A 24,008-nucleotide genomic window follows, 5' to 3' on the forward strand; every position below is an offset into this window, starting at 1 on the left:
GAGTCAGACACTATTGAGCATGCACGCACATACACATACATCAAAGAATTGAAAGTAGAGACAGATATTTGTATGCTCATGTTCATAGCAGCATTATTCACAACAGCCAAAAGGTGAAAGTAACCCAAATATCCATTAGAGAATGACTGGATAAATAAAATATAGTATAGACAAATAATGGAATAATGGTGATAGTGGTTTTGTCGCTAAGTCATGTCCAACTCGTAACCCCGTGGACTGCAGCCTGCCAAGCTCCTCCGTCCATGGGATTTTCCAGGCAAGAATACTGGAGTGTGTTGCCATTTCCTTCTTCAGAGGATTCTTCCAGACCCAGGGATCGAACCCATGTCTGTCTCCTGCACTGACAAAGTGGTAAAAAAGAGGATTCTTTACCACTAGCACCAACAGGAAAGCCTGATGTTTGCACAACAATGTGCAAACAATACCTCTGGGATATATGCTTTTAAAAAATGACAAAAATAGGACTTCCCTGGTGACACAGTGGATAAGAATCTGCCTGCCAGTGCAGGGGACACGGGTTCTACCCCTGGTCCAGAAAGATTTCACATGCTGCAGAGCAACTAAGCTCATGAACCACAACTACTTAGCCCATGTACTGCAACTACTGAAGCCTGTGAGCCCTAGAGCCCATGCTCTGCCACAAGAGAAGTCACTGCAATGAGAAGGCCATATACTGCAACTAGAGAGTAGCCCCAACTAGAGAAAGCCCATACACTGCAACTAGAGAAAGCCACAAAGCAACAAATACCCAGTGCAGCCAAAAGTAGATAATTTTTTAAAAAATTTTAAATAATTGCAAGAAGTTAATGGTGACAACTTTTTCAAAAAGAAAAGTAATGGGGCAGTAAAGTCAGAGGAGATTTTTTAAGATGGAGAAACCTTAAACATATTCACCAGCCTGGAAAGGATTTTTAGAGAAATAGAGATATACATCTACTACCCAGGTAAAAGGGACACAAATATTGAGCTAGCACATTAAAATCATCTGGAGATATTGAGCACTGTGCTTCCAGGAGTGAACCTGGGTCTTTGGGCAACAGATGGGCTTAATGTTTTATAATAGCACTCACATACAGTAATATTTAAAGTCTCTCAAAACACATAGAATCTAAGCAATGTTAATCACATCAATAATAACTTTTGCTTCAAAGTTTTTCTATAAGTATCTCACTTTTTTAATCAAATTTCATATTGGTGACTGTATAGTGGAGTTTTTATTTGGTTTGATTTCAGTGGGAGGGACGGGGGAGGGAGTTTTCTTAGTGTTGTTTATTCATTTATTTTCACTTACTGCAAATTCACATTAAGTATGACTTTAGGTGAAATGGAAAATGTTTCCATTTTTAATCATCCCCTAATTACTTTTTATTGCCTCTTTGAAAATAAGGTTAAGTAAAGCAGCATGTGATACCCTGAGAGCATGGTAGTTTCTAAAGTTCAGAAAGCAGTTCTTGCAATGTGTGGAGGTTTGCATAATTACTTAATTATTTTTGCAATCCACCCCCTACCTCTTCCCCAACCAGCAAGGGAGGGTGGAAAGGACCGCCACATAAAAATTGCAGCTACCCGTTTGCTTCTATGACCCAGTAACCTGGGAGAAGTATATACATGAATATTTCCTTTTATTTGAAGTTAGCAACAATAAGTGTGTTGCTCAACTGTTTTTATGTCCTTTTTCAAATATTGTCCCTACTGTCCCATAGATATTTTTAATTAATGCCCTATCTTCTTAGAAAATTAACCAGTTAAATGCTCAGCGTTGCAGAATCTGCACCTGTTTTTTATTCTTGTGGCTGAAGTTCAGAGAGATCACAGCGCATGAATAAGGAACAGTTTCAGTTTTGCAATGCTTTATCTATATAAAACAGGCAACTATTCATGGGAAAGGAAGTTTAAGACTTTTAGGTAAAAAAACCACTATTCAGATTCCAGGAAAATGCCCGTTTACTGAAGTTTTTTCTTTTTACAAAATGTCTGTAGTCAGGTTAGCATTTAGGTCATACTCCAAAGACTTTACATTAATTAGCCTTATGAAAAAGCAAGTTTATTTCTCATATAGCAGCCTGACAACTTCTTCCACATAGAGCAATATTTTCTGTTTTTCTATGATTATCATTTAACCACAGAGGAGATGTTTCCGCATATAAATGAACATTACTTAAGTATAGATTTCTATAACTTTTCTAAAATTTGCTTACACATATAACTATATACATTAATTTTGTATGTGTACACACAAATTATAGCCTGTTACCATGATTTCAAGTGTAAGCTTTGTGAATAATTTTCTGTTCTCTGTAGAATTTATAAAGCATAATGACTGTGGTATTTCACAACTTCCTCTTTCAGTAGACTATCGCTTTGCAGAGGAAAAAAAAATGTGTCTAGAGAGGAGAGCAGAGGAGAGAGCAGAGTTCTTTGAGGTGCTGTTAGTTTAATTCAATTGTCTAAGAAGCCCAACAAGCAACTGTAAATAAGACATAGAGGTAAGAAGAAAGTATTATTATTTTTCATTTTATTTGTATTGTTACTTATAGAACAACAATTTAAATACTGGCCAGATTACAAAGTAAGTTAAATTAAACTGGATATCTGTCTCAAGTAAGTAGTCAATATTTCAAATGAAAATGCTTAGTAAATTTACAATGTCTCAACTTCATACAATCTTTAAAAAGCTGGAAATTTTAAAAGTTCTCATTGACCATTAAATTATTTTAACTGCAAAGTTAAACATACTCTTTTTTCGTAAGTTTTTATACAACTTACGCTAAAAGAATTTTTATATTAATGATAAATTTTGAGAACTTTTTTCTTCCCTAGCTCCAGTAAATTCTTAGCATTTGTAAATTCTCCTACATATATTGGTTTGTTAATTTTGCATGTTATTAGTTGAACATTTTCTGGGGAAAAAATATTCTTGCATTTATTTACTCACTGTGAAAATGTATTATTTTAAAAGGACATTTCAGTGTTATTTTTCATATCATCACATTACAGTGATATTTAAATACTTTAGAAAAGCAATTTGTAGTGTATATTATATGATCTAAAAAAACTAATTCATGTTTGTCTTAAGATCAATTTACAGTTTAATGCCTAACAACAGAGCAAGAACCATAACAAAGACCATTTGGATTTGTAACTGGAGATCAAACTAAGCTGAAACTGATCTCACTAGGAAATTCTAAAGTAATCTAAATACAATGTAAATTTTTTCCAATTGTTTGTCCCAATTAGAGTAATGTTTACACATATTAACATGAATTAATTGTTTTTAATACAATTGTATTCATTATACAACAATTTTTAAATCTTCCTTTTAAAAGTAGTTGGTTTCTACGTACTTTGGCCAAAATCATTGCAATTTATCTCAATACATCTTTAAAAAGAAAAATGCACTTATACACACACATATATATAACATATATATATATATTCAAATAATAATGCAAACACTTACTTGACTTGATTTGCTTTTTCAGTTAGAATAATCGCATGGCTTCCAAAAGAGAAAGTCTACGATGTTCAATCAACTAATGGATTTAATTTTTACTATTTTGGTAAACGGTACTGTCATACTGGTTCTACTACATTACCTGCAAAAAAGCTTTTTTAAAAAAACTATTCTATTTTCATGCCAAGTGCTGTAACATGAGTTGCTGTCTTTTGATTATAAGGAGAAAAAAAGAAACAAAAACAGATTGATCGTGTTATAAATTCAGGGAGTAAACTGTTGACTAAAGTTTGACATTCTTAACTAATTAACATTTTAAAATTAAGCTAATAGTTGTGAGAAAACCATTAAAATTATGCACCTTCATCTTTATGTATCACACATCAATTAAATACAACTACTTCCATAGAATTTCATTATGTTATTTGCAACAATATCATTTTTAATGCCCTTCTCTATTCAAAAAAAATGAAGGAAATATTTTTAAATGTCCAGAATTTTAAGTATGAGATATTTTGACATCATGAACTATTATATGCTGTGTGTACGCTATACATAGTGTGGTGTTACACTGAATAACTGATGACAACAAGAGAAAACATAATCCAAGGAAATTAGAATCTAAATTGATCACTGCTGTAATTCAGAACACAAATGAAGGCTAAATAAATGGAGAAAATGCTATCTTGCTAGCAAGACAGATGTGTTGATGTAGTTGTTATTGAGAATTATTGAAGTCTCTGAATGAAAAGCCTAGTCTTAGATTATGGAAAATAAGCTTAGAATATTTTCTGCCTTTGAGAAAATTTTACCTACAGAAAAAAAATTAGTGCCTATCTGACTGTGTTTGCATTAGTCATGCAGATAGTTGAAGGGGATATTCTTGGCATTGTTAGGAAAACAGCTGGAGGCATTGCATAGGCTTGTTTTGTCATTAACTTTTAAAAAATATTCATGTATTTATTTATTTAGATTGCGCTGGGTCTTAGTTTCAGCACATGGGATCCTTTTTTTTTAGTTGTGGCATGCGGGATCTAATTCTCTGACCAGGGATTGAACCCAGGGCTCCCTGCATTGGGAGCATGGAGTCCTAGCCATTGGACCACCAGGGAATTTCCATTACATAGACTTTTTATTTCACACACTGTCATTACATAAAACATTCAGACTTTGCCCCTACATCCAACGTCACAAAGAATTGGACATGACTTGGCAACTGACCAATGAACAACCGCATCCAAAATTTTTAAGTGAAAGTAGATATCATATTGTAAATAATTTATTGCTGGAAAACATAAATTTTGACTTTTGAACTATAGACACATATTTTACTACGTTTCATTAGAATTATATTCATGTGACGTACTATCTAAGGCATCAATTTTCACTGAGTCTAATAAAAGTTAAAACTGGATGACTGCTGTGTGGCATTGTGAAATTTTATATCTGTCTTAAGACACAGTTGACTATGCGACTTGTGGGTGATATTGCTGAGGACCTGTCAGCCGATTGAGACCCTGGGTTGATCCAACTAATCTCATAACTCCCTGGCTATATCTCTCTTTCACAGTATGAACTTCCCAAAACTGCCCACCTGTGGAAAAGAATGACCTGCTAACAGAGACTCTATCCCACCCTGACAAATATATCATCTTTCATATAATAATTTTACTTTGAAATAACATTAGTTGTTTCTGATATAGATAACTGGGTTTCCAAAAAGACTTTTGAAACACAGAAATATTTCTTTGTTGTTTGTTTTGCTTTCCCTTCTTTGGGACATTTCCCCATTTGCAAAAAAAGAAAAAGAAAAATAGACACAAGAAAGTTTGTTGCCTGAAAGAGATTATGGTTTAAGTGCAAACTAAGAAGGATGGCATATTTTAAATTCAGAAACAAAAATTCTCTAAATCTAGGTAATGTGAGTCTTTCAACCTTTTAAAAGCAAATTTGTATCTACCTACATCTGTTGATTTTCTGTTATTTTTAACATATATGATTTCCAGATAAGCATCACATATAGTGTATTCATATTTATTTTGTTAATAAAACTATGTGCTAAATAAGTTGGAAAATTCTTGATTTTCCAAAAATATGCACTGTGGCAGTCAGTATATGCTGTCTGTGATATAGAATGTGTATCTCATTTCCATACAAGAAAGTATATATCTGCAAATATAAAGAATAAGAGCAAGTCCTTTTATATTTCTGAATACTTCCACTTAAAACAATATATTAAATGCAGTCGACTGTACATGTCTGCACTGCAGTGTAGAAAATAAAAACACCACTAATTTATTGTAAGTCAACTATTACTCCAATAATTTTTTTAAAACACTTGTTTAAATATATAAAATGCAAATTATTTGTTGTTTGACCATTATTGTTGTATTTCCAACACTTACCTGACATCATTGATAATTTTTATTATTTTACATGAACTAAAATCAGGCAGTTATATTTGATGTTTACCAAATTGCTTCTAGTTTTATTTTTTCATTATTCTATGCATATACAAGAAATAAGTTTTAATGTTTCAGTATTATTGAGGAAAATACTAAATTTATATTTAAAATCCAAATTTAAAGAAAAATATTCTACTTTACAAGATATTTTGTTGTAAGCTCTTAGTTTTTTATGTATGTAGTTGTTACCACATTCTCAGAATTCTTTTCGATATAAGTAGTAATATGATCTTCAAAAGCATCACCAGTTTGTTCTGATTCTGAAAAAAATAGTAGAATTTTCCTTTAAGTACACCTTAGTTAAATTTAGTTTCACTTTTCATAAGGAAAAATTTAAGCAGAAGCATTTATTCTTTTCCTGTGCTAGTGAACAAATCTGAATTAGAGAAGAGATAAAAACATTCTCAGTGCAATTAGGCGGCTTTCTCAGTAAGATAAAATCACATATCTGATGGCAACGAACTTTTCAAAATGCTCACTAGATACACTTGTTATACTTCATTTACTTAAAATGTATTTATTTAGAAATATTTTCAAGCTCAAAAAACATTACAAAAATAAAAGCAGTATACCGAACTGTCTTATTTCCTTACCCAGGTTTGCTTAATCTTAATATTTTATCCCATTTGCTTATAAGTTGTTCTCATTCTTTCCATCTTTCTATGTATATTTTTTTCTTTCTGAACCACTTGAGGGCAAGTTACAAACAACATGGCCCTTTACTTCACTATGTGATGACTAAAAATAGTTTCTTACTTAGCAGTTACATATAATTATTTACTTCACAAATTTACATGGATACAATATTTTAATCTCATATTTGTCCATATTCCAATATTACTGTTTATCTAATAATACCTTTTATGATATTTCTCCTTCCAGTAAAGAATTCAGTCCAATGTCACATATCACATTTAGTGGTAGCATCTCTTTAGCCTTCCTTAATTTGGAGAATTTCAACAACATTTCTTTGTATGGATTTGCAAATTTTAAAGAATACGGTTTATCTGCATACTTTTTTTCTTTTCTTTTTAACAGAGAGTTCCTCGTTTTATATATTTGACATTTTTTTCATGGTTACCTTGTGGTTATGCATTTTCTGCTAGAATACGGCATATACAGGTGCAATCAACATCTAGAGGCACGTGATGCTCATCTGTGCCACAAGGAGGGTGTTAATTTTGGCTATCTAATCAAGATGTTGCCTAGTTTCTCCATTTTATAAGGATGGCTTCGCGTATGGGTTTAGCATTAACCCGTGCTATCTGATGCAATCTGTACTAAAATGATTTCCAAATGATGATTTTTCAACTCCAGCACTCCCTGAACATTTGTATCGGTCTTACACATTCTACTGTAAACAAAAGAACTCTCTTTTCTCCCACTTATTTGATTATTAATTTATGTTTATCTGTCACTGGTGTGAACTCATGGATTTATGTATTTTCAATGGCTATAATTCATTGCCGCTTTAATAATTTTGGTGCTCAAAATGGTCCACATTTAGCCAATGGAGCCCTCTCTTTCTGACATAAGGTTGGCCAAGTACCACAGATATTTATCTCCTTTCTCATTTGAAATGGTCATTTTTTGGAATACCCAAGAAAGTAACTGAATTTAGACCAAATGTAGGCTGCATAAAATTGAAAGGGTTTTTAAAAGTTAATTGTGCAAATATCATCACATTTACAACAAATAATTAGATAAGAAAAGTAAGATAAGAAGTAACCATGAATCTGTATAGTCCATAAGCACTGGAAAAAATTCTCACCCTTCCACATAAGTTATTCTAGAATGTTCCTGCTCCCAGGCCTCCCCCATATTCTACTCGAGTGCTTATAACTATGAATACATCCTAATATTTGTGGTAACTAGAGAAAGTGGGTCGATTTCAAAAGACTCATTTTCAATTTCAATTGTCACTTACTGACTGTGGATCTTAGATAAGTCACTTGTCTTCCCTCTGCAGATATCTAGTCCCATACAGTTTAATTTTTAAAAATCCATACCTCCTTAACATCTGCCAACTTCTGGATTCATACTTCAAAGTTATTATTAAAGCTCTTCACTCAGATGTTAACAGATATGTCAAAGTCAACATGTCAAAAAAAAAAATTCTACTTGTCCCCTGCTTTTCATTCCTCCATCCCCAATCTTCTTTGCTCAGTAAATGGCACCATCTTATACTTAGTTATGTAGGTCAAAGGCATCATTAATTTTTCTCTTTGCTTCATTTACACCCTAGTTATGAGCAAGTCTATTAAATATATTTTTCCAAAATATACCAAAACACTGATCAGGCTCACCCCTTCCGCCATCTTGAGCATCATGTGAGACACTGTCTCTGTACTTGTATCCTCCTAAGAAATTTCTCTTTTTCTACTCATGCATCCCAGTGCCAGTATGACTCTTTGAAACATAAATCAGATCGTATAACTCGCTGCTTAAAATTCTTCAGTGGCTTCTTATTTTAAGTATGATAAAATCCAAATTCTTCATGTCTTGTCCTCTACCTACATCTTCGCCCTCAAATCCGCTCTGTCTTCCCTTCATTCACTATGTTCTGACTCCACTCATTATTTTGCTCCTAGGGTATCTTAACTTTGCACATACTTTTCCTTCTCTTTTCTTAGCAAGCTCTTCTCACACATGTTATTATGACACAAGCATTCTTTATCCAGATCTCTGCTCAAATGTTCCTCCAAAAAGACGTCTTCCATAACCAACTACATATATTATTGTAGAGTTCCTACTCCAGTCATTCTCTGTCTTTTAATCTCATTTGAATTTTTTTCACTTTTTAATAAAACTTTTATTGGAGTACAGTTGCCCCTCAATGCTGTGCTATCCTCTACTGTACAGCAAAGTGAATCAGCCACATGCACACACATAGCCCCTCATTTCCAGATTTCCTCCCCATCTGGGTCACCGCAGGGCACTGAGTAGAGCTCCCTGTGCTACACAGTAGGTTCTCATTAGTTACCTGTTTTATACACGCGTGCTCACACGTGCTCAGTTACTAAGTCATGTCCAACTCTTTGCGACCCCATGGACTGTAGCCCGCCAGGCTCCTCTGTTCACAGGATTTCCCAGGCAAGAATATTGCAATGGATTGCCCTTTCCTTCTGCAGGGGTTCTTCCTGACCCAAAGATCAAACCTGCATTTCCTGCCCGGGCAGGCAGATTCTTTACCACTAAGCCACCAAGGAAGCCTTATTTTATACATAGCAGTGTGTGTGTGTGTATATATATATTATATGTGTATACTTATGTGTGTGTGTAGCCCAATGATATTTAATACTAAATAAAATTTTAGTCTTTTTTTTTTTTTTACTCAATTATTTACTGTCCATTCCTCCCATTAGAATATAAGTTCCATGAAGGCAGGGATTTGGTCTGTTTTGTTCATGTTATATCCACAGTATCTCAAACACTGCATGGAATATAGTATGTGCTAAAATAAATTATTAAGCAAAATGTCTCAACATTTCTAAGCCTCATGTACAGGAGAAACAGGCATAATGAAAATAACAGCTATCTCCCAAGGTGGTCTGGAGGAGGCCATGGTTATGGTAGGACTCTAAACTGTCATGCAGTTGTCAGGTGGGGATACTTCTGTTACCACTAAGTGAAAGGAACTGAAACCAAAAAGTGGTCCCTGCAGACAACAAATGGACCAAGAAGTTCTCTTTTTTGGTGTGTGCTGGCTTTTTCCACTGAGCTGAAAAGAGATGAATTCATAGTGGCTGCCATTAGCCTCTTAGAATACGGAGGGGCAATCTCTGTGCATCGCTGCCCCACTGCCGCTACACTTTCTCTGTCCCTGCCCTCAACACCAAGAAAAACACCTGTCCATTCTTCTTCTGGCTTCCTAGGTGGCGCTAGTAGTAAAGAACCCGCCTACCAATGCAGGAGACATGAGAGATGTGGGTTCGATCCCTGGGTCTGGAAGATCCCTGCAGAAGGAACCCACTCCAGTATTCTTGCTTGGGAAGTCCCATAGAGAGAAGATTCTTGTGGGCTACAGTCCATAGGGTGGCAAAGAGTTGCACATGACTGAAGCAGCTTAGCATGCATGTTCATCGTTGCAGTTAGAGTTCATTGCTTTCTTCAAGCCAAATATAGAGCAATCTCCTTTCAGAATCCTTTCCTGATGAACCACCCTCATGGCTATGCATATAGTTCACATATTTTTTTGCAGTTGTTTTCTGGGTCTATTTTTGGTCTTGAAGTGGATTATAAATCTGCTCTAGGAAAATTGTTTTTGGGTTTTGTTTGGTTTTGGTCTGTGCAAAATGTCAAGATTAAAGTTATAAACATACAACTTGGTTTTGAGACTATTAGGCCCCAAAGAATAGTGGTGGTGATGATGATGATAATAGCTTTATTATACTCTTAGCATCAGTTTTTAGGACCATTGCATGTGACATGGTATGGCACTTTTTAGTACTCTTTTTTAGTACCATTTAAAAATATTATTGTATGTCAAAGGCTTCCCACGAGTAATTTAATATCTCACCAACCCTGTGAAATATGTACTATTTTACAGATTTAAGAGAAAAAGGGAAGAGAGGTTCAGAGAGCGGTAACTTGATAATGGTAACATAACTGATCTTGGTGTGTTTTTCTCTAAGCTGGATCTTTATCATCGTATTATATTGCTTCTACTATTTATTTATTGAGAAACAAGATAGGCAAAGCTGTGGTTTAGATACTATTAGAAATTTATAGATTTACATGGTACAACCCCTGCCTTGGAAATCTTACCATCTAGTAGAGGTAATATTAAAACAAATGATTTTGAGATACGATATGAAAAATATAAGGTATCACCCGAGACATCAAAATAATTGAAAACTATACTTCTGGATGTAGTGATGGCACAAGGCTTAGTAAAAGAAGCAACTTTAAAATTGAACCATCAACATTTTATTACATGAAAAAGAAAATAAATTTTGGGGAAATTTCAAAGGACTAAAATTTTAAAATTTCAAAGAATTAAAAATACTAATATTTTATGAATTATGATTTATAAAAATGAATTTAATATTGTCATTTTTTCCCATTTTATGGCCTCACCACAGGAGGCATTCGGTGTCCCTGACTTTGTGGGTCTTCTTAGGAAGTGGGTTATGTGAAGAGAAGAGTTTAGTTCTTATGAGAAGACAGTTTACATTTTGAAGTGCGTTTATTCATGTGTTCATACATCGAGCATCATGCTTTGAGCGCTCTAGACGCTGAGGGAACAGTGATGGACAAGACCAAGTTTCCACCCTCAAGGAGCTGAACTTCTAGTCTAGTGGGGAAAGACAATGAATACACCAGTAGACAAGTAAATTTTTTAAAGGGGAATTTCAGATAATGATAGCAGTATGAAGAAAATTCAGCAAAGTAGTACAGAGAGACAGCTGGCCTCCTGAGGTGGCCTCTCTGAAAGCATAATACTTAAGCTGAGACTTGAATGCTGAGAAGACTGAGGTACCATGGGCACTGGGAAGAGTGACCTGGAAAAATTAAGGGGCAAGTGCAGAGACAGGAATGAGCTTAGAATATCTGAGAAGTAGGAAGGAGGAGTCTGGTCCTTTGAGGGAAATGGGGCATGAAACTAAGGAGGTGAGGTTGACAAAGGACCAGGTCACCTTTGTTGGAAGTCAAGGAAAAGAGTTGTCCAAAGTGAGCAAATATTTGCAAGGATGTGTGCATATGTGGATGGAGTGGAGGAATACAATGAATGACTCATTCATTATCTGTGTTTAACACAGGCTAGGGAGTAAACTGTTGTTTGAAGAGAAGCAGGAATTGCTGCATAGGTCAAAAGTTTTTTAAGAGATAAATTATTATATTTAGATAAATTTCAGATAAGCTCAGTTTTACCTTCAGAGGTTAACTACATTTTCTTGCCTTTTCATTTCCATAATAGGTGTGAGTCTGATAAAAGTGAAAATGTCTCAAATATTATTTAAATTTATCAACTTGAGATTTTTCAGCAAAATTGCTATGGATTAATTGACCCCAATCATGGCCACTGAAAATAAATTCACTAATGTTTGGTAATGGGGACATAAGGCACTTCATTTCTGCATTGATATGAAGCAGAAAAGACTAGAGAAAAGGCTACATTAGAGTCTCTAGAGACAACAGATGTTCCTTTGTTTATTCTTCCTAAATCTCAATGTCAGTGATCATAGGGACCCTTGCAATATCAACCTGTTCCTCTTATAAGTAGCAGTAACTTATACACTGCGTTTTCCATGGTAATTATGAATTCCCTCTGATTTATTTTTCTCATCTCAAGAGCTTTAAATGACCCAATTATTACTAACACTTATTATTACTATCATTAAAAACTTTTTGAGGGAGTTTGGAGGTGGGGTATGATTTGGGAAGGGAATATAAGCTAATTTACTGAGAAAGATATATTCTTTTTTTAAAAAATGGAGTAAGCAGACTCAATATCTAAGAGTAAATGGCCTCCCCCTACACTTAAAAAGTGAATTGCAACTAGTATGGCTGTTTCTATGTCTGGTTTGGGTTAAGAGCCTAGAAAGAAAAAAAAAAAATCTACTGTGAAGTTGGTCTGAGTATGTACTAGAAGATTTGGCTGTGGGTGGTTTGGAGAGGAACACAATGATAATTTCCCCAAGGCAGGCAGACATGATATTGTAGGAGTCAGAAGCTAACTTCTGCATACTCCTGACAGTGCTTAAGCAGAAAATCATTATGCTACTAGTATTGGTAAGTGTGGAGGGTGCAAATGACTTACGTGCTACTTAAGCAATGCATTCCATCCTACCACGTACCTATGTGGGCATGATGACTCACCATGTTATCGGATTAATGCAAAGTGTGAGATGGTGTGTGGTTTGTAAGTGCTGGTGTGTGAGAGAATAAATACATGCATTTCCACAGTGTGTGAATGTTAAGAGACCAGTCCTGAAACATGAAGCCACTCTCTGACCTGTTGCTTACCATAGTTGGGTAACTTAACCAAGAAGCAAATCTACTGTGGGAGTTAACGGGATTTCTGCCATAGAATAGTACACACTTGTTGACATGAACTAGGTTCAGGAGGAGATCACAGAAAAAGCATGTGAGTTTGGGGCGTGACTCTATTTAGTTAACTTGGGGCTGATAATTTCTCCAGCATTGGATACTAAGAATGCCTTCTCCTGGCCAAGCAGACTCTCCTGCCTTATTTGGCTTTGTTCTTCTGATGGTGACCCAACATGTTGGAAAAGAATCTCTTTCAAAAGTGTAAATGTTCCTCTTTCTGTGGGTGACGTCATCATTCCTGTGGCCCAAGTCTTTGTTACTAAATAGTACTTAGCAACATATAATCATTATTTTCTCCTCTTAGAATTCTGAGCGTGTTTGTTCTGATGAAGTTGAGAGATACGCTTTTTTTTTTCCCCAGGAGGTAGGAGTAAAATCTGAAAAAGAGGAAGTTATGTCTGAAAGGATCTCTTGACTTGTGTTACTTAAAAGAAGCAAGTAGACAGCTAAATTTTTGTACTGTGGCAACAGCTTTGACTGGGTTTTTAAAAAAAAAAAAAATCATAATTTCACGTATGGCTCCAAAGGAAGTGGTTTCCATGCAACTATGCACATAAACTGTTCTTTAAAGTGGTAGATAGATGCCTTTTGCTTGGCTTGGCTTGGCTTGTCCTTCTTATGATTTCCCTTGTAAAGTGGGTAGGGAAAGTTGGACAAAAGAAAGCTGTTTACTGTCCAATTAAGGAAGATGTTTCTAAAGTGCCTGTTTATCATTCCAGGGAAGATCTGGGATTCCCTTTTAATTATATCCTACCTGTCTATTCAAAAAACTGTAAGTGAATCTGTCTTTTCATCTTGTAGAAAATAGCTGTAAATTTCTTAAGATTGTACTTTGAGTCTAATCCTCATATTTTGAAGACTTGAAGTCTAAAATGAGCTTATTCTTTAAATATTCTAGATTTTTAAATTTGTAATTGCTATCCACTTAAAACAATAATAGTGGTTATAAGTTATCAAATGCCTGATCCATGTTAGATTAATTCTCATGAAGTCATTCATGAGCACATTTTTATGAGGTAGGCATTTTAAGTTCACAGGAAACTGAGACTTGAAGAGATTGTCCAGAACCTCGAGTCTAATAACAGACTCCAAAGACTGTCTTTATCTCACAGGAGCCAAGGTCATGGGCAGAACAGCAGTTTTTGAAAAATTACCCCTGTGTTTTTCACCCTGATTCTTCTCAAGAATGTGGTGCACACACATAAGTCATTGCACAAGGTGGGGGGAGATGGGTATGCCTCGCTTCAAAAGTGTTCAACAACACAAGCAAAAGGGTAAGGTGGCAGCAGCCGGACTCTTGCCAATGGAAACTGGCCCATGTGTCATATTTGGCATGTGCGTACCTGTTGTCAATAACCCCAAAGTGTTTTCCCTTTAGTCACCCAGTAAGTTAGTCATAGAGACAGACTTACTTCAGTTGTCTTCTTCTTCCATCATGGTAAGGAAAAATATCCAAAACTGTGCGAAGTATCATCCAAGTACTCCATTTTTCCTAATAGTCAATTTGTCTACACTCCATAGATTGGATATTTGTTGCCAGATATGTCCTTTTCGACAAGTTCAAGTCTAATCTGTTAACACTTCCCAGGGCCCATGTAGAATTCTAAGTATTTAGGGACCCTGACAAACTATTTACAGCTTCTTCCAACACAGACCTACCAGTATATTGTGAGAATAAACAGACTTCAAAGTCATCACAAGGAGAAAAACTGTTCTGGCAAAGTCTGTAATTTAGAGTATCTTTAGAGAAGAAAGACTTTATGAAAAGAGAGACTCAGAGTGGCCAGCCTCTTTTACACAGTTACCTTTTTCTTTATTTAATTGTAAAGACTAAATGACAGGTAGGAAAGTGCTTTTGCAGGACGTGGGCGTCTTGAAGCCATAGGAGGAAGTTACAGTGTGCATGGGAATAAGCCTGTGGGTAGGAGTTAGACACCGCTGCTCTATTGCTAGTCTAGAATAATCGTGTATAAACATCTTTACGATGGCACCTGAACAGAATTAATAAAACCCTATTAAATCACTTGATACATTATTTAAAATAAGCACACATTATTTTGTATATCCAGGAATAGAAAAAAATTTTTACATCAGGAACAAGGATTTGAAAAAAAGAGCCTGTAATTTTGACAAAACAAAAGATAGCACAAGTGGATTTTCATATGTTAATTCAAAAGCTGACATACTATACTCTGAAAGTGTGGGAGAAATGCGAGCTTTGTCTGTAGATGTCAGTCATAAAGATTAAACCCAGGAAGCGAATGAAAATAAACACCAAAGAACTGAGCAAGGGCAGAACGGTAATGATAAGTCACAGATGTCTTCAAACCTCGCCCTCAAGGGCTGTGTGGTGGACACCGTGCGTCTTAACAGAAGTAAAATCACTGTTTCACGCAAAAACAGTAACAGAATTCTGTCTTTCAAATGAGGAGGAATTCGGGCAGTGTAGACACGTAGTCTATACACTATGATGACTCTCATAAGGCTATGAGCCCAGATGTTTGAATTCAATGAAATAAAGGGGGGGTCATAAAAATAATAATTGTCTATCTTTGGAATTTAGAGTCACCTATTCACATTCTTTTTCCTCTTTCACCGCACTTTGCAAATTTGTGTTGTTTACCTGTGTGTGTTAGTCGCTCAGTCGTGTCTGACTCTTTCTGACCCCATGAACCGTAGCCTGCCAGGCTCCTCTTTCCATGAGATTCTCCAGGCAAAACTACTGGAGTGGGTTGCCATTCCCTTCTCCAGGGGATCTTCCCACCCAAGGATCAAACCCAGGTCTTCTGCATTGCAGGCAGATTCTTTACCATTTGAGCTACCAGAGAGGTCCTACTGTTTACTTACCTGATTATAATTACTTACTAATTCATATCTATTGCTCCAGTGGGACTGTATGTTTCAAGAGGCTTGGGGTCTAGTGTTGCTCACCCTGTAGCCTCAGATTCTAGGAAAGGCAGAATTATGTCAGGTGCTCAGTGACTATTTGTGGACCAGGTAGGAAAGCTGACGGCAAAAAGAGTGAAAATGCCCCAGTTACTGGTGAGCTGGTGGCTTATGGTCAGAGAAGTTTGAAAGGGAAAAGAATGTTCAACACTGTCCAAAAATACGTGAATTACTGAGAAGGCTAGAGGGGATCAGGTCCTGTCAGCGATTACTCATTGCTAAGCCTCTGGCAGAAATAAGGGCATGTGAGGCCAGCCAGGTGTGACCAGGAGGGTCCTTTGGGCTGACTGCACATTCACAAAGATGGCACATTATGACTATTAACATTACGTGCAAATGAGATTCAAATGAGAAATGTCCTGTTATTTATTTGTCTTTATGATTTAACCATGTTAGTTGGTGAGTGAATTCATAAAATATACTAAAATTTGCCAGACCTTTTATTTCTAAAAAAAAGTCACATATATAATCATACATACATATATTTTCTTATATATGCATATACATATCGATATGTATTCTAGAGCATATATATATATATATATATATATATATATATATATAAAATTGTATTTTCTGTAATCTGATATAAGTAAATCCCAAAGTGGATCAGGATACTCTGAAACTTTGATACCGTTCTCAATTGTGCTCATGATCACAATTTCTTAGAAAGAAACAAGGTATAGAATTTTAAGCAAACAGCAACCTAAGCGTTACAGAACAAGTAGGATTATCCTCTGTGTGGGCTTGATTGTTTCTCTAGCTAGTTTTTAAGCCCAAACATCACTGATGCTTATCTGGTACAAAGTGTAGCCTGTTTGATTGTCTAAGAAGCATCTCATCCAACCAGGTACATGACAAAAGTGCCGCATCACCTTACCTCCTCACAACTAGTCTGACTCCGGGCATTTCTACATGTGTATGGGCACCTGTTTACCCAAAAACCTAACTGGACAAAGTTTCCTGCAGATAACATTGTCTCTCTTGTGCCAACTAAACTTGCCAATGGGAGGAGACAGAGCAGGTCCATACATTGCCACTGATTCTGAGTAATTTCATCTCATAAACTCTAGCTCTACAGTAGGAAAAATTGACTGCACAGCGGGATCACCTGAGGAACTTACAAGAAAATACCAATGCCATGCCTAGAAATCCTGATTTAATTGCAGCCCAGAAATAGACGATTGTACTCTGTGAATCCAAAATGTGGCTCAAGTCAAGAGTCACTGCCCCAGTTTCGGTCTCCTTCTTTCCAGGATGGGCTCATAAATACTGTCTCACACGTCTTTCTTGAGGGTTCAAAGAGATAGTTTGGGTAACAGGAGTTCCCTAACATCTCTGAATGCACCAGTTTCCCTTCTTCCTTTATTTCAGGAGGGAAAATAGACAGGGAAGGATGGGGTGAGGGGTGGGGGAGTCTGGGAAAGTGAGGAGGAGGGATCTTTTCCATAGAGCCCTCCAGTTCTGCCAATTAGCAGTTCATTAGGGTTAACAAGCTATCCTTTTGTCAAAGCAAACACTTTTGAAGGATTAAGCCTCATTCTCTCCTTAGTGTGAATGACTGTAATCAGATAATCTCCTATCACCTAGTCAGGAATTTGTTGTTAAAGGTCTGGGAGAAGCTTGAAGAGAGTTGCTGGGGCAGCCGGGTGTTCCCTCAGGGCAGGGTGAGGAAGTCTGGCTGTCTGGAGCCCCAGGGTCTGGGAACTAGACTTGACACTCTGTTGACTTTACATAATGGCAGCATGAAAAATAAGAAAAACAAACTTCTCCTCACTGTTGCTATAGTGTAATGATTTGTTAAAAGTGGTTGTAGCATCAAGTTGTTTGTCTGTCTAATGGCCTTTCAAGATTTTCTGTGTCTTTCTTTCTGCTATCAAACACTTAACACATACGCGCCGGGTAATCCTACCATTTGAAGCTGCTTGGGAGTCTATGAGGAGCAGGGCTTTGCCCAGCTCTACCCTCCTTGCCATCTGCTTAGCACATGGGTTTAATCGAATTATTTCACTTGCTACACTCTTTTCCCAAATGTGTAGGGTTTTTTTTTCCCCCTTGATGCCTTCCCGCTATACTAGACTAGATGGTGAGCCCCATGAAGAAGGCTTCATAATTTCTGTATTTGCAGTGCAAGTCTAACTCTTGGTGTGTGGTGCTCAATAAATATTTTTAAATGAATCAAGGAGCAGCAGGGAGCACCCGGATGTCTACATTAAGACGTTAGAATTAATTAATGACTGTACTCTTTAGTTCCCACACTACTGGACAAGGCAACGAGGGAAGAAGAGAAAAAAAATGTGTATACGATACTCGACCATTTTCATGTGACAAAAATTCTTATTCAGAAGTCCCTTTAGGACATTGCTTGAGACATGGTTTGAAAGTAATTTCTGGAAACAGAAAAGAAAGAAGGAATAACAGATGCCGTAAAGATCCAGAAAGAGAAAACCCATTCAAAGGAGTGAAAAGAGAGAAGGATGTGGGATATCATAGTATCCAAAAGAAAGGAACTTCAGAAATAAATGAGTAGATAGATACAGGGGCATTTAGGAAAAGAAAAATCAATCTTGCTATTGATGTTTAAATTTTTTTTTATTTTGCATTTAAGAACAAATAATGCAATGGCCACATTTTCTCCAGATGCTTTTATTCTACATAGAACAGAATTAAAATGTAGAAATATTTGGATTACAGTCCATGAGATAAGTACAGCATAACATTTGTACTGTTAGATCTAATAGATATTATTTTAAAATGATTACAAGAGAATTCTCTGCTTACCCACAGTACATCATTTTATGAGATGGTAGAAAGTATTTCATAATGTTATGCTAATTATATAAGTATATACTTATATAATAAGTGTATATTATATACTACATTATAACATAATATAGGTAATGTGTCCACTTTGAAATTCTGGCTACCAGTTTCATACTTATTTTTATAACTTTTTATTTATTAAAAGACCATTATTATATATTTTCTTTTCCCTAATGACAATCTGTATTAGGAGACATGTGTATATCCCAAACAGAGTGTATAGAAGTATAATACACCTTAGACACATGACTTCAGGATCTGGGATGTAGGCTCAGAAATGCTGTACTATGGGGCAGGAGGCTTGACCCCCTGGTAACTATGAGGTTTTGGTCAAGGGTCACTTCTCCAGTCTCTGTTACTTTATATGATAACTGAGGATTATAGTGAATATGAATGACATGGGAGATATTATTTATTTTATAAAGTTATATTATGAGGTGAAGTGGGAAAAAAGGAGAGCACAAAATTGCATTTGTAACACAATATCAACCGTTTTAAAAAATGTGTTGAGGAAAACCTGGAAAGAAATAAACTGTAATAGTATCAGTAACAATTTCTGGGAACTGGAATCACTGCTGATTTTATGAAAATGTTCTATCTTCAGTAATTTTGAGTTTTCTATCTTGTGTTAACCTTATGGGAGTAAATTGCTCCCCCTGCCCATCCACACACACACATTTCACTTCCCTCAAGGCCTGGAGGTGGCCATCTTATGGATTCTCTTCAGCTCTGAGATGGAAGAGTCTAATGTTTACTGCATCTCACTGCTATGGACACTCAAATCACTTTCTCTCAGGTCTTCAGCCATTTGCTGACATTGTTGTCCAGCCCAGAGCCCACTCTTTTGACTTGCTTTCATTCTCAGCAGTGGTGTATTTCCTGCATTCTGTTTTGAGATTAGACTATCAGCCTTCTGCACATAGCAGTCAAGTGTAATCTAGTCATCTTCATGAAAAGCAAATCCAGATCCTGTGCCAGTTATACCCACACCCTCACCTCTAACATAACCAAACATGTCAATGGTTCCTGCTGACCAAAATTATCAGGATTGTAGCTATGCATCATGAGTGTGACTAATCTTATTAAGATTCATCAGTTCTCTCACTGGACTCTAAGCTCTTTGAAGTTAGGCATCCCATTAGTTTTTAAAGATTTTTTTTTTTAAATGTGGACCATTTTTAAAGTCTTTATGGAATTTGTTACAATATTACTTCTGTTTTATGCTTTGGGTTTTTGGCCATAAGGCATATGGGAGCTTAGCTCCCTGACCAGGGACTGAACCTGCACCCCCGGCATTGGAAGTTGAAGTCTTAACTGCTGAACCACCAGGGAACTCCCACCCATTAGTTTTTATGGGTCATTGGATTTCCAGCCCTAACATACGCTGAAGATTCAAGGTGCCAGGCCTGCAGTTCCCACTGCTTTGAACGATTTTTTTTCCAGATAGTTTTCACTGTCTTGAGGACTACGCCTACTTCTCACCATCTCAACCCTTGACCACTTGTCCTGTTTAACACACAACCTCCCCACCTTATCCCCTCAGCCTGGTATCTTTCACTTTGTGTACTTACCTCCATCTGAAATTGCCCAGAGGTTTATCTGTTCCTTTATATTTATTTTTTGTTTACTGCCTGTCTCCTTCTAGCAGACTGTAAACTCCTTGAAGGAAGTGATTGGGCTGTGTTGTTCATTTCTGTAACCACACTACCTAGAACAGGACTTAGCACAGTGGATGCTCCATGAACATTTGAACAGTGGCATTGTGTGAGAATGTCTTCTGTTATGGAAAGAAGGGAGGAAGAATGGAAAAATGGAAAGGAAAAAAGCAAAGAGAAACAAGGAAGAAATAGAGGAGGAAAGAAGTATACTCCTCAAAATCTAATGTGGCCCCTCTTCACATTAAACTTGGGGAGCAATTATGCCTGTATGAGAGCTCAGTTGAGCTCAGAGCCTTATATATGAGGCAACTAAATGTTGCCTCAGTGTCTTTAAGAAAAAATGATGAAAATAAATGGCCTGAGTCAGAAGACACTGATGCTAGTTCTTCTCTGACATTGTTCCAACTTACTTATACAATGCTCTCTGGTCTAATAAGGGAGAAGGACCAGATAAGTCTCCAATGTTCCATTCTCTACTATAATTCTGTGCTTCTAAACCTTTAATTCTGAAATGTATTTGCTTATATCTTTTTTTCCGTATGCCAAAATAATTATAATGAAGATTTAGATTCAAGTTTCAGGTAGAATAATCTAATGAAAAATGCACAATTAGTTCATGCCTACCCAGGGATGCCAAAAAAATGCACAATAAAATTAATATTTTAACTCAGTTTTAATATTTATATACATTGTAAGATAAGTACATTGAATTTATATAATGTTTCTACATTTATGTGATTTGTATATTAAGTGGTATATACGTTATATATGTAATATGTCCTATTACATAACATACTATATATACACACAATATATAGTAGAATATATATATTATTAATATTTAAATACTAGGTATGATTTCAAAAACTAACTTATAGGTGAAACATATAAAAGTACTAAACTAACTTTAGGTAAACTAAATTCATATAATTCTATCAAATATTAATATATTTATTCAGATACCTAAACAGGTTAGAATCCAGGCTACAGAAAAATGCTTCAACCCTCTTCCCTGCTGTAAAACTGAATGGAGTTACATTTAATGCATATACTTAAAATGGATTCACCATATGGGAGTGTTTCCAATTCTTCATCGCCTTCCAGCAGCTTCTCTTAACCATCTGTATTTAAACATGGGTTAAAAATCACGGGGCCTGAATTTGAGTCTTAGTTTTGACAGTATCTTCCAATGGATTATTTTTACTCCGGAATAATACAAACAGCATTCCTAGATCTGTGATTCAAGACCTTTTCATATTTCGAGTTTAAAGAGCGTAGCTTCTAAGGGTATTTTCATTTAGATGATGCGTTGAGGGGGACGATGCAGAAAAAAGCAAATAATTAGACGGCTGTGAGAGCTTACTGAGCTATGTATAAATGCAGTGTGTATGACAAGAAACATACAATTTGTACACACACATTTACACAATGCCGTAAAGACTCCCACTTGAATGAAAAAGATAAATGCTGCCGTTTCCTTTATCTATTTTATTGGTAAACCAGGTAGTTGATGTTATCTCTAAAAACCATATTCCTTAACTATATTTCTACTGGGATTCATTGGTATAATTAAAACTAGAATGGTTTGAAATATTTCAGAAACCTGCAGTGAACATTCTTTCCTTTATCTTAACATGTAGTTTTATTTCATCTAAAATTGTTCTCTATAATTTCCCTCTCCACCCACAAATGACATTCTTTTTATACTTGTAGATGCACTCGCTCATGAGCCTATGGACTATAACTACACTTCATAGGTGCAAAAGAAACCATAATGCTATCCTAGAACTGAGGGAATATGATTGGTATTCTAAATGGGGAGCTATTTACTTTTTATTACTATAATGATTTTTTAATAATTTTCACAATTTGAAATGTGGTTAGCATGCCACTGGTAGTGAAAGCTGGCAATGTGATTTAAGATTTTTAACATATGATCTGGTGTTTGCTACAGTGCTTCGAAATGTTAAATGTCATTATTCATGTCATGGCATTATCAATGACAATAAATTAAGCTAAACCAGCGGTAATGAAGTTTTATATTACAATTTACTTGGACTCACTTTGGAGTCCTGGGTTGACCACTGCTTTGTATGAGTTTTCTTAGCCACCCTTTTTTCCTTTACTAGTGTGAATAACATTTTTTTCATCTTCTTTGTCATTTACTAGGATGTTTATTCTACTGTTCCTAACATTCAGGGGTCTTTCTTGTATTTCTTTGTATTCTGTGCAGTGGAGCAGAAAATTTGTCTCAGTTTCAATTTCTCTTTTGTTCCCAGAACTTCCCCCTCCTCCAGCGTTGAAGTGGAAAAATAGTTTCCTCTCTTGCACCATACACAGGTTCAAAGTCTTGTTTTTCATCATGTTGCTCCAAACAGCAAATTTTCTAAGCCACATGAGAAAAGAACACCAAAACTCTGACTTGGAAGTCTGCAAGGGTCTGAGAACAATTGAAAAGAAGTTCCTACAACTGGGATTAGCCCTTAGCGGTTCACTGGTCATTCTGAGGAGAGGCGTGTGGAAGCCAGCAAGGCCTCCAACCTGCTAGCACATGCATAGGTGGCCCAGCTCTCAAGTCAGTCTCTGTTGTCATGGAGAATGGAGGCAAAATTAAAAAGCAAGTAGCAAACAATCCAGTAGGTTAAGCCAGGGACTTGGGAGTCTCCCAAGACTCCTCCCTTCCTCATTCCCTGCATGAGTCATTTTTCCAGTCTGTCCACACCCATTCACCCTTCTTCCATCAGCCTCCACCCCACACTCCCATTCACTCTCCAAGCTGCTGCCGCAGGATCCTTCTGAAATACAAGTCCAAATTCCACCTATCTCCTTGCTGATTAAACTCATCTAGATTATCACAGTTTTCAGAGTAAAGCTGAGACTCCTTGGGTGAACACAGACCTACTTTTAGCTCACTTGCCGCCACTCTCCTACAAGTATCCAACTCACTTCTAACCCCAAGACGAGCAGTTCCATTGTATTTGCCAGGCTCTTTTCCCACAGAACCTGGATTCACCTCTCTATTCATCTTGATAATTTCTATACCCCTTTTAAGGCACCTGTTAAAACAACCACTCCAGGAAGCTTTCTTGACTAGAATGCGCCTTGGTCTTGCCTCCATCATTTTAGCATTTATCCTTCAGTCAGAATTAGTTTATTTGTCTTTTCCCCAGTCTCTTTCCTAGTAGAGGTATTATTCTTGAGGGGAGGGACTCTATGTTGTTATCCATTCTTGAATCTCTGGCATAGCAGCCTATTGATGTAGTTGTTGAAATGAATGCTGAATTGGAAGAAAGGAAGTCCTCATTGCTCGGGGTAGCTCCTAATTGGCAGATAGAGAATGCCCATCCTTGTCCTTTGAGAAAGTGTTGGTTTCATTTTAAGTTTGCTTCCACTGGGTGTGCACTTGGGTACTTTTTCATGATTAATACTGAGAAGCGGCACCATCTAATTAATTAATTTATTTGTTCTGGAAGGGAGCAGGGCACAATATTAACTCAGTGTTTTGTGGATGTAGCCAAGGGTGGAGAACTCAAGTCGTTATTAATACCTCTAGAAGTAGTTTTGTACTTCAGCACCTTTCATGATGCT

At 36.3% G+C, this 24,008-nt stretch overlaps 1 protein-coding gene across 1 annotated transcript in view; it reads left to right on the plus strand.

Annotated features, from left to right (window-relative positions):
* The first annotated feature begins 2,401 nt into the window (after window positions 1-2,401).
* The window catches only part of MBNL1 (muscleblind like splicing regulator 1), a 209,260-nt gene continuing 187,653 nt past the window's right edge, over window positions 2,402-24,008 (plus strand). Inside the window, exon 1 of the mRNA XM_081570533.1 lies at window positions 2,402-2,507. The gene's annotated coding sequence lies outside the window, so the exon portion shown is untranslated. The remainder of the gene's footprint in view (window positions 2,508-24,008) is intronic.

This window comes from Giraffa tippelskirchi, chromosome 2 (genome assembly GCF_054371585.1).
Source record: "Giraffa tippelskirchi isolate mGirTip1 chromosome 2, T2T-mGirTip1v1.2.pri, whole genome shotgun sequence".
NCBI lineage: Eukaryota > Metazoa > Chordata > Mammalia > Artiodactyla > Giraffidae > Giraffa > Giraffa tippelskirchi.